General features: G+C 40.2%; 1 pseudogene; it reads left to right on the top strand.

Moving 5' to 3' along the window:
• The first annotated feature begins 4,658 nt into the window (after positions 1–4,658).
• On the top strand, positions 4,659–5,408 carry LOC106841915 (olfactory receptor 2A12-like; annotated as a pseudogene).
• Positions 5,409–15,562: the final 10,154 nt, after the last annotated feature.

Raw genomic sequence — 15,562 nt, forward strand, 5'->3', positions numbered from 1 at the left:
GGCTTTTTCTCAGAGGAAAAAAAAATCTGCCTTCTTGAACTGTAAAATTCAAAATGCAGAACCATGCCAATATTTACAAGGAAAAAAATTGCTTTCCCTTATATTATATTTCTATTTTCCTTGTCCTCACAAATGAGCTGATCAACAACTAGTGTGTGTAGACAGTCACCACTCTAGAGCTGTCTCCTCATGACCTTCCTACAACACTGTAAAAAGTGCAGTTGACATCCAGTATTACAATGGTTTGTCTGTAGTTCACTTTTGATGAAATGAGTTGGTTCACTAAGAATTCTATGTACTTTCTTATTTATTCCTGCCATTTGGAAATTTTTTTTCTAGACTATTAGTTTCAATCAGACGTGTCTTACCAAAAAATTTATATGTAAAACTCTATAATTCTAGATTCTTTTAATTATGAAATTTGAATATTCACAGGATCCAAATCATTTGGGAAAAGGATGCTAACAGTGCGCATATTTGATAGCTGAAGCATTTGTGTGTCCGCTCTCCTGGGTCACTGGCTGGGTGCAGGAGTAACACACGTGGAGGTCCCAGATGAGCCCACTGGACTTTTCCTTTGCTGCTCTCCCAGGATTCCATCTCAGGCCCAGACAGGCTGCCCAGGCCCCGCCCTCAGCCTGCCTGCCCTTCCTCTTCAAGCTCTCGCCCACAATTCACCTCTGCAGGCCTCCCCTGACTCATGCAAACATGATCTTTAGAAAGAAACTTACTCTTGCCAGCTTCCTGTGTCCTTATTTGCTCCAAAGACATGCAAATGGGACTTTTTCTGAAGTCATTATCTAACTTTCTGTCATTATTTCTGTTCCTTGCTTTCCATACGACAAAATGTGCTTATTCAAGAAGAGTCTTAAAAACTTACAAAACCTCCTTGCACCTGGAGCTCACAGGGATTAAGAGCTCTCTGCCATCCTATTCAGCTTGATTCAGTGGGATCTATTAACACATTTGGTGTGTCCACAATAGGCCATATTCCATTCTGTCACTACATTTGCATTGTTCAAAAAATTGGCCAATTTCCGATTCATATCTCTGAAAATTGGAAGTTTGGTATACGTCCTTCAACTGTGCTCTGCTTGCATGAAATTAAAATACATCAATTAATGAGTCAAAGTATAGCTATCCACTCAGATAAAATCAATTCAGTAATATTGGAGTGACCTTGTAAGATATTTTACCGACCCTAATTTGCTGCTATTTCTTCAGCACTCCAGTGAAGTGTCCATTCAAAACTTACGAATTTACTCTAAGAAGGCCACTCCTCCTTTTAATAAAACACCAAATCAACATAGGCACAGACTCATAAGTTCACATGAGAGCAGGCAATTGTCTCGAGAATTTGCAGTTTCATGGCACTCGGATCAAATGTGTCTCCCAGTGAGCAAAGTGCAATTACAGGAATATAAATAAAGGGAAAGTTTGGTGTGAGTCATTCCAGCAGAGGCCTTCTGATTGTAAGAGGCAGGCTGATTGTAAGAGACTTTTTCTAAGAATCTGATGGAAAGACTCCTGGACAAGATGACAGCTAAATTCCCTGACACTTCTGATTCTGTATTTACAGGTACTGATTTTATTGTTGTTTTCATGTTTTTCAGTTTTTGACTTGAAATTCCCAGAAGCTATGTTACAGATAAGGAAATTAAAAGGCCATTGAAATGTGCTTCTCTGAACGACAAAGGTCACTTCCTTTGACCTGTGCGACATCAGAACTGTGCTCTGCTTATATTCTCCCTCACCTTTTGGTGGATGTGGCCATAATTTTCAACCTGATTTAAGATCTGTTTCTACTTTTAGTCCATACAAGATCTTGATCTTTTTCTCTATCAGGACAATTCAGAAAAAAAACTCCGTAAAGAAAAACGGGATTGAGGTTTTCAATATCCCTTTTCCTGTCAAAGGTTAACTTTAATCAAAATGCAGTGACTTATTTCCCCAATTTTAAGCCCTTAAAATCTGTTCATATTTGAGATCCCTATTAAAATTTGATGAGGATTACTCTCAGTAAGAGCAGGAATAATGAGCAACTTCAGTTCTATATTATAAGCGGATTATTCCAAAATGGAAATATCTTGTTTTGTCTCCTGATAATGAGGAAATTTTATTTAAAAACAAATAAAGCAAACAATTTACACAAAGTTAGGTCTCTACATAATCACACTCTGTAGAGATAGTATAGACAGATTTATTTTTAACTTACAGAATTTTCCTCCATATTTGTAAGTAAGCACAAGAGGCGTATGTATATAAACAGGTTCATATGTTAAAATATAAGGTGGATCTTATTATAGACATATGCTTTGACTTTATCTGGATAGTTTTTCCTTTCACTATAAGATCTTTATTTTCATTTTTAATGGCGTCATGGTATTCTGTGTTACAAGAGTAGCCAAATATTTTAATTCATCTGAAATTTATGAACTTCTATGTCAATTCCAATTCTTAAAAATATAAACAGGAGTAAAATGAATATGGACAATCTCTTGGTTCCTACGGTGTGGGGACATTGGATCTTTTCTATTTCTAGAACTCACCACATCCTTCCTGCCCAGGGACTGGCCTTTACTGTTCTCTGTGCAAGGAGCGGTCTACTTGGTTGCAGGCAGGGTGGACTCTCCTTCATCGTTTAGATTCCACCCATGTGTCTCCTCTTTGGAGAGACCTTTCCTGACAATCCCATCTATAGGAGCTCTTTCAAACCGGGTCGCTGTCTATCATTTACCCTGTTTATTCCCTTCACAGAACTTTTCACTCTCAACGAATATTTTCTTAATTTGTTTACTCCTGGTATTTTAGGGGTGGTAATTAACCGTGACCTCTCCTTGCTCCAGGTCTGAGAAAATAGAGAAATAGACACAGGAATCAGGTAGAAATTTTTAAAATATGTTTTATTAGTGATGTCTATTGGAAAACATAGTTTATATCTTTAATAAAATTTCTCTCTAAATTACAGTCACAGCCATTAGATCACCCCCACCCCCAAAGGGGACAGAACATGCTCCCACAGGCTGTAACCGGAAGGCTAGAAATGTTTCTGACCAAACAGGAGAGCAGAGAAGGGCCATCCTCAGTGCCTTTTTCCTGTTTCACAAATCATGTCAACTAGAGGACAGAGAGGGCGGGTGAATCCCAAAGTGCTTCATCCGGGGTAGAGAGGTTCCTCCCCTCCATGGAAATGTGAGGGATGGATGACAGATAGACCACTTACTTGCTCAGAATATGTCTCCCCTTCAGAATATCTCCCTGATCCACTGCTGTGCCTCCAGAGCTTCCAACAGAGGCTGGAACATGATGCACTCAAGGAATATGTGTTCAGTTATCGTTGAAATGTAAATTTAAACTGTATAAAATTATTTACATTCAAAATTAGCAAAGGTTAAAACTGATCATTTGTAGTATTGGTGACCCTGTGGGAAAGAGGCATGATTCTCACACAGCATCAGAGGCAGGAATTGGTGCAAATTTTCTACCCCTAATCTGGCAATAGATGTTGAAAGCCTTGAAATGTCTATATCTAGTAAGAACAAACCAACTGATGCTCCTGAGGGCTGCTCAGAGTCCATCAGAACAGTAGGAAGCAGTTACCACGCTTGGTAGCAGGTGATGAGAAAGGAATCTTCTGGGGATTGGATGACAATGGGAATTTATCATGACAACAAACAATTCTGTCTCACCACAAAACAAGATAAGCTCTGAGATTTCTCTCTATATTAAGTGATGAAAGGGAAAAAACAAAACAACCAAACAAAATTACAGCTATAATACATCTGTCATTTCTAACTTCACCCACAGTAATGTGAATTCACTTTCCCCTTTTGAGTTTCACACTTAAAAAGGCTGCAGAAATGTCATGTTTAACTGAATTTAAGATTTGTACATGTGCTCATTGCATGTAGTCAAATGTTGTTTTACTTATGCCTAAATTTCAATATCAAGTGCTGATAACAAAGTAAAGAAAATGCTCAGAATAAAACTACAAACACTGAAGATGAAACAGACGTACCAGAAGATGCATCTAGGGACTATTAGCTGCTGAAAAGGAGGGGCATACAAAGTTTGAAAGACAATAGGAAACTGAGAAATTATTTAGAAAGATTTGAAATCTGAAATAAGTGGTTAGAAAAGCATATGAGAAGGTAAATAGGTAAATGAGCAACATATAAAGAAGAGAGGACGCTAATCACTTCACACTTTGGACCAAGAAGACAAGAAAGCCGAGAATATGATACTCCCTCCTATTGCAGATGTTGTCTCAGGGTCTTCTCTCCCCCAACTACATTAATAATCAGGACTCATCGAAGGGAAGCCAGAATACTTGAATTCTCTGAAACAACATATGGGCACGTGAGTAGATCCTATTCAGTAGAGTATATAATAATTGATCCTATGATCTTATATTTTATTTCTATAATAAATCGTGTATCCTATTATCCCATTGATAAAAGGGGAATTTTTACCTAAGTTGTATGAGCATACCAATTTAATTTCTAAAACATGCCTAAAAATAAATTATAGAAAATCTATCTAAAGTAATGTATTTCTAAGTACTCCGCAACATTCAGTAAATATTTTGTGTCTTGACTGGCCTACAGTTCTGACCTTCCTGTCGTGGACATGGACTGGTCTGTCTCTGCCACAGGAGCATGGCAGACAACCAGACGCAGATCACAGAAGTCACTCTGCTGGGATTCCAGGGGGACCCAGCACTGGAGTTAGTTATCTTTGGATTTTTCTCTCTCTTCTGTACCCTCACCATTCTGGGGAACGGGGTCATCCTGGGGCTTATCTGCTTAGATTCTAGACTTCACACCCACAAGTACTTCTTCCTCTCCTACTTGGCCATCATTGACATGTCCTATGTTCCAACAGTGTCCTAAGATGCTGGCAAATCTTGTGAGCCAGAAAAGGACCATCTTCTTTGTTCCTTGCATTATGCAGACATTTTTGTACCTAGATTTTGCTCACACAGAGTGCCTGATGTTGGTGGTGATGTCCTATGATCGATTTGTGGCAATCTGCCACCCCCTACATTACACTGTCATCATGAGCTAGAAGTGTGCTTGGTACTAGTCGTCAATTAATCAGCATTTATCTTCATCCTGGATCTGATTCAACTGGTTCTCATTTTTAGGCTGCCCTTCTGTGGGCCTCATGAAATCAACTACTTCTGTGAAATCCTGTCTGTCCCACCTCTGAGTGGTTGGGCTCTACTTTGGCAGTGCCATCAGGAGGTATATGGCACCCAAACCCTGCCATCAGGAGGAGCAGAAGCAGATGGTTTCCCTGTTTTAAAATCTCTTCAACCCTATGCAGAACCTGCTATCTATAGCCTGAGAAACGCAGAGGTCAAGAGTGCACTGAGGAGACCACTGTGCAAGGAGAGGCCAGTGTGACACACAGCAGAGATCATCACGGCAGGGGGGAAGGCTTGGGTCCCTGTGAATATGTTGGGTGGCGCTGTTGCCTTTTGCCATGATAAATGCCACAATAAAAAATAATATTATAGATCTAAACCTATAGCCTGAAACCATATAGATTTTAGAAAATGAAGTGGATGAATATCTTCATGACCTTGGGTAAGTAAAGATTCTTAGAGATGATTCAAAAAGCATAAGACTTCAAATTTGAAAGATTTATAAATATTGGACCTTTTTAAATTACTTATTCTACTCATCAAAGTACTAATGAGGAGCCTCAGGAAAAACACTTGATTATACTCCCAGGTCCTGGAGACAAGAGGCAGGGCACAGCATGCAGGGCCACGTGGGCAAGACACGAGGGTGGTCAAGGGCAGAAGACAGGAGCGAGGGAAAGTTTAGACCATTGCCTTTATTGGCATTTCTGCAGGAAACACCCAAGAAAGAGAGTGTGGAAAAACAATTTGGAATTCTTATAACAAGTAAGTCCTTACCCTGTAAAGAAAGGGAATTCTATAGACTGATAACACAGAAGAATCCTAAAGCTGAGAATTCCTCAGATATTCGGAGCCCAAGTCATCCTTCTTTCAATAATCTCATTTGAAATCTCTCTGGCCTCTCTTCTCCCTTGAAGTATAAAGTGCTGTATAAGAGTGTGTGTTACTGTTTTCTTCTTCCTTTCTTGGTTCTCCTCAGTCAGTGTGATAACCACCATGCCCATTTCTCATCTTCATACCACCACACATGAATTCCCTCTCAAATTTCACTGATTCTCTGGTATTAAATTGCTCTGCAATTTGATTTGAAGTATCTTTTTGCCATCTTCTCACAAGAAGATGTGGGCATTCCTGGATTCCTGCTTTCTTACTGGGGATTCCTGGATTTCTTACTGAAAAATATGTATTTAAAAAGAAATGTAAAGTATCAATATGAAAAAGAAGGAACAGTTTGCAATTATAAACTTCAACGTCATTAAATGACGAATCCCTGATCTCTAAAGGCAACATAAGATGAAAATAAATATCGATTTTTTAAATAATAAAATATGATTTTTTTCTTTTCAATGGGATTTTCAAACTGTGACAAACTCGATAATATCTTTAAATCCCATATCAAATCCTTAAAATATACTGCTTCCAATTGTGAGATTAAAGTAAAAGAAAATCCTTTTCTGTCACTAAATTGTAAGTATTGTAGGTTAAAACCTTGATAGGGCTTTTCAGTGCACCTGCTGAGAGAGGAAGCTGCCTGAGGCCCCGCCATGCAGGCAGGGAGGTGGTGGACACTGCAGGCCCTGCTGACAGCCTCTGCAAGGTGCCACAAAGCCCATGAGTTTTGAAGATGCATGAAGGTGATCAAAATAAATGTTTCCAAACTTATCATAGAGGATGGTTCTGAAATAACTACTAGACCACAAGAGCAGGTGACAAGAGGACCAAAATTTACATCTCAAATGTAGTGGCAGATGAACATTCCAGTCCTCAGCTATGGTAATCAAAACCTCCCCTCCCTCAAATGTGGCATGTAACGATTTGGGAAGGAAAAATGACGAATTAGTCAAGAAGATAGATAAAAAGAAGCATTTGATGAAAATTAACCTTTTATTTGACAATGATTACCTTATCTCTGTCGAGGAAAATAATCCGTAACCAATCTATAAATGAAAATTTGGGTGAGTTTATTCTGAGCTTAAATCTGAGGATTATAACCAGGGGCCTTTCTTCCCGAAAGAATAAAGGGCACCAAAGAAGTGGGGTGAACAGAGTGGTTATATACCCCCAGAGAGGATGTTTCACATAGGATTGAAATGTCCCTTTTACGATAGTCGCGAGACTGCTCTGTCGGCACAGGGATTGATGAAACAGCAGGTAGTTCTTCTGTCACAGTGAACACAGCAGGGTGTCAGTCTGTTGTCTCCAGCTGAGTGGTCACTGGTGAGCTGGGTGGTCAAAGGTGAGTGCAGCAATCAGTTCCTAGCCTAAGGAAAGATGTTTATCCCTAAGGAAATGCCAATGTAGGGGGAAGTTGCACCTTTATCTCAAGCGCCTTTGTTCTGGCCATAGGAAATGTCTAAGCAGATATACAATAGCCACAGTCAGGCCCCTTTGGAAAAAACAAAGTCAGGCCGAATTAGGTTTATACCAAATGTCTTCCGCATATACTCCAATATAGCCTATTGCTTGCCATTTTTATTTGTCATCTCACAGTAAATTATGTAGAAAAAATACATTAATGGGGAATCCTACTTCTGGTATGACAGTGTGACAAGCTCTTGTGAACATGCTCCACAGGGAAACTAGTGAAAGTTATTTTTAAACAACCAGTTAAGGTCTCTGGAAATAGCCCTAAGGACATATAGCAAATCGAGAAAGATTTATACAAGAAAATCTACTAAGATTCAGTATGAAGAGCAAGAGTCTGTGTTATCTGAACCAAGATCAGCTGCCTCCCTTCCCCTCCTCACCTCGTGGAGAAGGAAATTCCACTGTAGACACACGCTGCCAAGACCACGGGGTTCCCCTCCCCATAACTCACTATCAGAGGGCCATCTTCCAGGAGGGGCAGGACAGCAGCATTTCTCATCCCACCTGAAAAACCTCAGCATTTCCTCTCCTGCCCTGGAGCAAACTGCTAATAAGGCTAAATTCTGGGTGAGTGAGACAGAAAGTGGGGGATGCCTTCTTCTGCCCAACGTCCACTCCTGAAAGAAAGACTCTTCTTTGGGCACAACATCTCTAAAATACTGGGGCCCTTGCTACAGCTCTAATGTGGTGGTCCCTCTCCACACAAAGTCCATCAAAAACACCTGAGGCTACTGTCCCTGCCACCACACTGGGAGCCCAGTTCCTAAAATGGAGATTTCAGGGAGAAGTATGCTATTGTCCCCACAACCAGTCACAAAATTATGACTCAGAGATTTACATTAAGGTAGAAGTAGGCCAGCTATCAAGTAGCTAGTAATCTCTCCCAAAGAAACTGACTCCATTTGCAAGACTGTGGAGAAATTCAAACCTAAGGGTGCTCTCAAAACAGTGGAAGTTGTGTGGAAAGGCAGGGGGGAAGAGATTGCCAGATCCATTGAAGATATAGGCTAATCTGCAGGCTGGCTAGTTTTCAGGAAAGAACTGGAGAAAGAAATAGCTGAGAAAGGCCCTCTGGGGGTCACAAGGGAGCTTGACAATGACCTCTGTTGGATACCTTCAATGGAGCCCAAATTTGGTTGATTTTTGTCTGGAGTAATTTATGCCCCAGAGCATTGTTGAAAACAAGAGACCAATCAGCCCACAACAGTGGAGTTTAACAGCTGAGTGTGGTTATGGAAATAGACAGGCAAAGAGAGCCTTGTCACAACCACTGTCATCACAGGGTGACTGCAGGCATACCCAAGGTGTCACCCCCTGAGAAGGCTCATCCTCTGATATTAACTCCCAACACTGATGTGCTGGTGGATGGGAGAATAGATTTCACTAAGATGATCCAGCCACTCAATAAAAAGTAAGTAAGCAAATAACAATAAAAAGCAGCAGAGCAGATGTGAGAAAGGTACCAATACCCAGAGTTTTATCTAAAATGTTGAGTTTACAACAAAAGAATTATAATACATGTAAGGAAACAGGGAAGTACGACCCTTACTCTAGAAGAAAGCAGGCAACAGAAACCACCTGTGAGAGTGACCAGATATTGGATTTAACAGACAAGGCTTCAAAGTAGCCATTATAAACATGTTCAGTGAACTAAAGGAAGCCATGATTAAAGGAGTGAAGGCTGTACCGTTTGGACCACCACACTGCATTTCTTTAGGACAAAGACTGCACTTTACAGCCCATACTGCCAACAATGGGCAAAAACATATATCAAATAGAAATATTATGTTGCATATCATTCTCTGAGTAGTGATTTGATAGAAAATTAGAACAGGAAATTTAAATATTTGTCATCTAAGATGGGAAGAGATAAAGTAAGGAAGGATTAGCTGACATGCCAAGGAGGAGTCCCCACTCAACAGCATCCTCCACATTTCTGGGAGATTTGAGGGAAAGAGGGTGAGGGAGGATCCTGGTACTATATACAATTCTCCCCCTCATTATCTTGACATTCTGTTTTCCTACCTTATGCTGTTGTCCCAGGGTCAAGGCAGCAATTGTGGTTGCCAGAAGCAGGGATGATCCCTAAGCAAGAAACTGTAGCTCTACTTTTAGACATTGAGGCCAGAATTCTGAAAGCCTGCTGGGATACAGATGTTTTCACTCCATCTGGCAAAACTGGGGTTGACGGTGAATGCAGCTATATTGCCTATTGGTTGAGGAGGCCCACCAGTTCAATGCCTATGTAGTCAGACCCTACATGTCAGAGAATGGACTGAGGGACACTTGCTAAACTGGTATTGCTCTCAGCAATCTGTCACAGCACAGTGGCAGAAATGAATGTCCCTTCCAAAGAGGGAAACTGGATTCAAATCAATGATAAGTGGAGAAAAGAAGAAATAGTAGCTGAGAGCGAACAAATGAATAAATAATTGGGTTATACAATAAGGGAAATGTGATATTACATTGGTGCCTCAAGAGAGGCTCACAGCTAGAGAATGATATCGTAGCTTAACGAAATTATGCCAGATGCACAAAATGGTGAAGTCATATGTTTGCCAAAACCAACCCCACTTTTGTAACCTGTCAAGGTCAAATGGAAGCATGCAATCCCGAGTGGCAATGCACTGGGAAATATTTTGGTCATATGATGTGATGATAAACTGGACCAAATGTAGCAGTAACATTTGTCTCATTTTTCAGGTTGCTTCTACTACAAAAGATCTCATTTGGGAAGAAATTTCCAGGAACCCTTCTCCACATGGCCATCAGACCATGTGTTGTACAATTCTCAGCTGACTGATCACTGTGTAAATGTCAACCTTGATGATCAAATGCTTAGAAAGTTCCCTGGTTATAATGGACAAAATATATCAGCTACATTCCTAGCATGCCATAGTGTGCTGTGCACAGGTACATCTCACATTTGTTTTTGTGGGAAGAAAGCTATTAAACAGAGAAGGAGAAAACAGATTTCTGATTGGAATAAACTGTAGACTTCACATGGTGGGTATGAATTCCCTCAGAAATGGCCCTACCCTCACAAAAGAAAGGTTCTAGGAGAAGGCCTTATGGCATACTCAAACTAAATTACATCTAGGTGGGACTACCACTTATCTAACCCTAGTAGGAGGGACCCAGTATTGTGGGGTAACAAAACATACATCAAAACTGTGCTCACCCTGTTAGTACACAATGGCAATAAGAAGTAAAATGGATTATCCCACAAAACAAAATATGGCTTTAGGAGAGAGATGACTTTAGCACAAATCAAAACAAATAGTGGCTATCTAGGCATCATTAGACAACCTGAATTCACTTTTTATAAGGAATGACAGTCAGTCAGAAAAGATTTGTTAACTAGAAAGAGCAGCTTAGAGGGAATTCTCGTCAAGGAGGAAGGGAAAGGATGGGAGCCTGCCTGGAAATATGATGAGACTTCAGTGACATGGGTCAGGCAGATTCCACAAATGATGCTGTATACTGCTGGGGCAGGTCCTGACCCAACAGAACCTCCTGACTATTTTGATATACATGGCCGCTAAAGTCACCACAGGACAATGGCCTTCCATTCTAGCTGCTGAGGCCCAAGGGTTGCACTCCTGAGGTGCTTATAGACAAGAGAATTATTCCAGTTTTCTGGGGGCACTTGTAATTTTCACTGATGTACCATTACTCTCTCCAAGACTAGATCAGAAGAGGATATAATCTGTGGTGCAGTTAGGAGGAAATGAACTATTCTGAATAACACCATGTCCTCACCATGAAGGGGCAGGGTGGAAGTGGGCCCCACTATATAACAACACAGGATACATTCTAGTTTCAGTCCAAGCCTTTAAACTGAGATAGGGTAACTAAATTTGTCCCCAACTGACTTGGAAGCTACAAAGTAGTGAGTTGTGGCTAATTGTAATGACATCTGTCCATAATAATAGCCCGGTAATGGGCAAGAGTCTGATCTGTTGGAAAGACTTAGCAAATACCTCTGTAATGCTTCCTGACTTGTTCTGTAATAAAACTGAATTGAAATGACAATTCTGCGATATGATGTTACATTCCCATTGTTGTTAACATTCAACCACCTTATGTAAATAAGTCATGTGACCACACTGGTATTGATGATCAAATGTGTTGGAAGGAGTTGAAGCCTCCTCAGAATGTAACCTCAATGGGGAATGGCTGGCCTGAGAAGAACTTGATTTAGATGAATCATCAGCTCATTTCAATGCTAAACAGTTCTGTACAAGATTAATGCAAGGTACAAATAACACAAATCAAAGGAGAACAAGTAATCAAATTAGTACAAATATATGAAAATGTGTGTCATGGCTCTACAGGATGTAGCTGTGTCTTCAGGTCTATCCCTACCCTCCACTGGCTCTCCAAGTGGTAGGCATATTCATGCTATTGGTGTAGCTATTAAATTGAATAAACTACTTCTGTATCTGTTATATAAATGCTCTTCTAAATGTAGAAGATCAGAAAAATATCATTTTGCTGTAGGAGAGCCTAGGTCAGGGGCCAGGTGGGTGGACTGTGCAAGAAAGGGTCACTCAGGGGCTGGCCCCGTGGCCGAGTGGTTAAGTTCGCGCGCTCTGCTGCAGGCGGCCCAGTGTTTCGTTGGTTCAGGTCCTGGGCGCGGACATGGCACTGCTCGTCAAACCACGCTGAGGCAGCGTCGCACGTGTCATGACTGGAAGGACCCACAACGAAGAATATACAACTATGTACTGGGGGGTTTGGGGAGAAAAAGGAAAAAAATAAAATCTTTAAAAAAAAAAAGGGTCACTCAGTTAAATTCATATAAATTGGGAATTAAAAGAAACTTTAAAGTATCCTAATCTGATAACCTAGAGTAAAACACAGAAATGAAAATTGTTCCCTTGTGAGTTAGGATTCAAAATTATTTTGATTATTTTAGGCAGGAGTTCTGGAGGCAAATACAGCTGAGAACAAAGATAGCAGAGACGAGATGGCATCTTTCTGAGGAATATTATAAGATCTAAAAAAAGAAAACACTGCTCAGCAGTTAAGAGAAAAGACTCTGTGGGGAGGGCAGAATTCTAAATTTGCCTCCTAAGATCCCTGTCCCCTCACTATTTAATCAAGCACTAATCTGGGCCCTGCTGTGAAGGGTTTTGGCAAATCAATTGATCTAAAATGTGGAAGGTATCTTGGGGGCCTGACCCGATCAGGTGAGCCTCCTGAAAGCAGGCATTGTTCTCCATCTAGTAGCAGAGGAGGAAGCCAGGGAGCTTTAAAGTGGGAAGGACTCAACACACCTGCTGATTTGAAGGTGGAGGGGCCACGTGCAAGGACCTCGGAGGAGGATGCAGACCCAGCCAAGACCTTGCTTTCAGCCTGTGAGACCTGTGCAGAGAAGCCAGCTGACCTGTCCCAGGACTTCTGACCAAGGAAACTGTGAGGGAGTAGATCTGAGCTGTTTTCAGCCGATAGGTTTGTGGTAATTTGTTGCAGCAGCAACAGAAAACGAAAACCAGTTTGGTATAAGGTAAACTTCATGTTTCCAGCTCTGGCCCTTGCTACCTTGCAAATCTATCATTTATGCAATGGTGCTCTAACTTTGCATTACTTTTAAACTCGAAAAGTTACTGAGGATACAAACATATTTTATTTATGTGGTTGTATCTCTTCGTATGTATCATATTAGAAATTAAAACTGAGAATTTATTAAACATTTACTTTTAATTAATTTAGAAACATTTCCATTACAATTTAATATAAACAATGTATTTTTAAGAAAAATAACTCTCATAAAACAAAAAAAAATAGTAAAAAGAGAAGTTATGGTTTATATTTTTAAAAGTTTTTAAAGGTTTGGCTTAAGCAAAGACAGCTGGATCTTATAACTTCTGCATTCTATGTGTTGCTGTATGACATGTCCCGTTGCCACTAGAAAAGTCCATGGTGCACTCATGAGAGAATGAGGATGAAAATGGCATAAAGTCTCTAAATATTATTGTGAAAATAGTTTTGATCCCATGGACTCTTTGAAAGGTTCTCAGAAATTCCCAGTGGTCCCTGGACCACACTTAAAGAACGGATAACTTAGTATATTTAATCTTCAGTCTCCACATAAAATGCTGATAATGTCTGGATCACTGTGTAGTCAACAGAAAGCATTTGGCACATTTTCTGAAATATAAGAAGGGCTCGATAAGTGTTGCTTATGATATCATCATCCTTCCTCATTTGTGTCTATCAACCCCTACTGCAGACAGAGATGCATCTTGCCTTGGGGGATCTGTTCCCTCTCAGTGTTGCCAGAACAGGCTCCATGGGAACCCACCTCTGAACCATCTAAAAGTCCCAGCCTCTCATGTACCTTCCTGGGGGCTGTAGAAACATGAATTCACAAAACTGTAATAATCGTAAGAGTTTGGGTACTGTAGTTTGTGATATCTGTCTCAGGTTTATAACCCTTGAGATGTTTGAAAGTTTGTGTAGAAACAGGGTGATGCCATCTCTGCCCTGCCTGTTCCCTAGAAGTTTTCCTCCAAGGACAATAGACACAAGCTCAGCTCTCAGAGAGAAGATGCAGACCTGTTTTTCCCCCTTAAGGAGAAGAGAAAAAGGTAGAATATCTTCTGATCCTTCTGGGAATTTGAATTCTCAATGGAAACTTAAGTGTGTTTTTAATCCATCTGATTCTAAAATAAAACCTCTGCTCCTGGGTTCTTGGAAGAACCTTCAGCAAGTCCTCCGCCTGTATCTGTGATTTAATCCCAAAGCTGCTGAGGGACTGAGATGCTACACTTATTTTAGAGGTACATTTCTCACCTCTGTGGGTTGATTCTCGCTCAAAGTAGATTGTTATGAGAACATCCAGTGCTAGCATCTCCTGATGCAGAAGAGATTAAATTATTCCAGGAGGTAGTTATCAGTATGGATGGTTGGTATAGGACAGGACAGCAGTGGAAACCACCGTGGCTATGTGAACAAGAATGACATTCTAGGGTGATCTTCCCTTTTGATTCATTGTGCATTGAAGGTAGATATAATAGGCACCTAGATGTCTCGCTCTCCAACCTTGGGGACCCTCTGCCTTCTGTGTTGTGGGTAGGAGGTCCTTGAACTCCTACAGCATCTCTCTCACCATCACTTCCCATTGTAATTGGGTGTGATGGTAGAGCTACCACAATTGTCTCAGGGAGAAGGGACTCAGAGAATGAGAGGCTTTACATCCAGACATTGTCTCTGAAAAAGGGTCTGAAATAGCCTAGTTGATGTAAGGACATTATATATTACCTAGCCTAAATGAAGATATTGATGTCCAGGGAAATCTCTCTCAACGGAGAAGAAAATTCTATTAAGAGTTACAGTAAATATTTTCTTTGATGAGACTGTATAACATGTAAGTTTCCCATATAATTATTTCTTCTTGGAACCATCCCAGCTCATAACCTTATTGTGATTATTATCTGACTTGAAATCACAGTATTTTATATAAATGTGTTTCCTATTACAAAATAGCATAGGATGTGTGACAACACTCCTGACAAGAGTTGGAAAAATGGAATAAAGATCCATAGATCAGGAAATATTCTGGGTTACAGGACAGCCTAGGAAGAGAATTTCTCACATTGACCATGCAAACCTGAGCCGCTATTGTTTTATTCACTCCATTGGGAAGGTGCAGTTTTAGTCATCACTATCGTGATATATTCTTCTATATTTGAATACTGTATCTGCTTAAGAGTTTTAATCTACCTTCAATTTTATATTTTATGTTGTTTATTTTTTAACAGCACAATGCTAATAATGGTAATAAACATAAAAATGAGTTTTCTTAATTCAGGTACAAAAATAAGTAAACTAAAATGTTAATAAACAAATGTTCCTGCTGGGTAGTGACAGACTGTTGCCTTCAATAACATTATTATCCTTTATGCTTGGAGATTAAATGTGTTTCGGTCATTGCTTATCATGTCCAACTGCGTCTAAGTAGAATTTTGCAAAACTGATGTTACTATCTCCCACTCTACACAATGTAGGATTATCCATTAACTATAGCAAAAATCTGTG

Source organism: Equus asinus, chromosome 1 (assembly GCF_041296235.1).
Source record: "Equus asinus isolate D_3611 breed Donkey chromosome 1, EquAss-T2T_v2, whole genome shotgun sequence".
Lineage (NCBI taxonomy): Eukaryota > Metazoa > Chordata > Mammalia > Perissodactyla > Equidae > Equus > Equus asinus.